General features: G+C 38.2%; 1 long non-coding RNA gene across 1 annotated transcript in view; it reads left to right on the top strand.

Annotated features, from left to right (window-relative positions):
• The window catches only part of LOC110264556, a 1,970-nt gene extending 1,130 nt beyond the window's left edge, over nucleotides 1-840 (top strand). The window contains exon 3 of the long non-coding RNA XR_002350731.1: nucleotides 621-840. This is a non-coding gene — a long non-coding RNA (uncharacterized LOC110264556). The remainder of the gene's footprint in view (nucleotides 1-620) is intronic.

The following is a 1,472-nucleotide window of genomic DNA, read 5'->3' as shown; positions in this document are numbered from 1 at the left end:
TATGGCTGATTAAGAATTATGAGTTTAAGCCGAAGGGCTGTATTTATTGATAAATTGGCTGGTTCTGGATTAAACCGTGAGCCGGATGGCTGAGATGAATGTTGAATGTGAATATGCTTGTGTTTTCTCTCTGGTTGTAAGGGTGACAGGGCACCGATACCCTCTAATGGCGACAAGGCGCAGATACCCTCTAATGGCGACAGGGTGCAGATACCCTCTAATGGCGACATGGCGCAGATACCCTCTGATGGTGACAGGGCACGTATTCCCTCTAATGATATTAATGCGCAACAGAGAGACTGTGCCCGGGTTAGCTACCGGACACGTCGGGTTGGCTTGGTAACCGACGGATGATATCATCAGCCACTAGGGACAGGCATGCATCTTATGCATTTATGTGACATTGTTTGGGTGTGCATATTATACTTGGTTTGCCTATGTGATTAATTGCTAACTGTTCTACTTGCAATAACTGTTTGTTTGTGCTTGCATCTTCCTATTTGTGTTTGCTACTGGGACTCTGTTGACTCTGTTGGATTGGTTGCTGGTTGGATTGTTTGGGCCTAGGGCCGTGGTTGGAGGATGATGTTCTCACCCCCCTACATTTTTCCCCTTTTCAGGATATGGGCGCAGAAGTTATGAAGAGTTTATTTAGTTGTTGAGATGCTTTGTATTGCCTTAGATTATTTACTGTACCCTCGCCTTTATCTTGATATATTCTGTAAGAGGGATAGGGATTGTATTGGTTAAAGCTTGTAATATTATCTATGTATATATGAGTATATATGTATGTATATGGATGTACTCTTTATGAGTTTTTGTAAGTTGTATGGTATCTATGGATGTATGTTATCGGATGAAAGTATTTTTGGGAGCGGTATTGCGGTTTAAAGTTTTAAACAGGCTCATATTTTAGTATTAAATAGTATAAAAGTTGTCGTAATGTCCGAGCTATCAGAGTCGCGCAGCCGGAAGCGTGAGCTTTGGTAGTTAGGGTGTTACAACTTTTGCTTCTGATGCAGGTTTATTAGTGATTTCGTATGGTGCCGTCCTAGTTTCTCTTTCTTTGAATATTTGGTCATGAGAACTAACTCAACTTTTGCAGCCATGAACAACTGTCAAGGTAACACATATACCATGCAGCTACCTACTATGTCTCATATTACTCTTGATTTTACGACTTATATATGCTACTTGTTCATTTTCAATTTTTCCACAATGAAATGTTCGGAGACAATCTTTTTAATCAACAATTTTTAAAATTTTTTCTTTTTTATAATTTTTATCATCAAATTAAGATTAAATTAATAGAAAAAGACAAATATACTCTCATTTAGAATTTTTCGCATCTTATTCAGTCATTTCTCAGTCTTAATTTTTATCTCCTTCGTGTTTAACTCTTACATATACACCCAACATCATCAGTCTCGTTCAATCTTTTTCGATTCTTGCACTGCTCTGCTTTATTTTTG

Source organism: Arachis ipaensis, chromosome B07 (genome assembly GCF_000816755.2).
Source record: "Arachis ipaensis cultivar K30076 chromosome B07, Araip1.1, whole genome shotgun sequence".
Taxonomy (NCBI): Eukaryota; Viridiplantae; Streptophyta; class Magnoliopsida; order Fabales; family Fabaceae; genus Arachis; species Arachis ipaensis.
The sequence above is the reverse complement of the archived record's forward strand: the minus strand, read 5'-3'. Positions and strand labels throughout refer to the sequence as shown.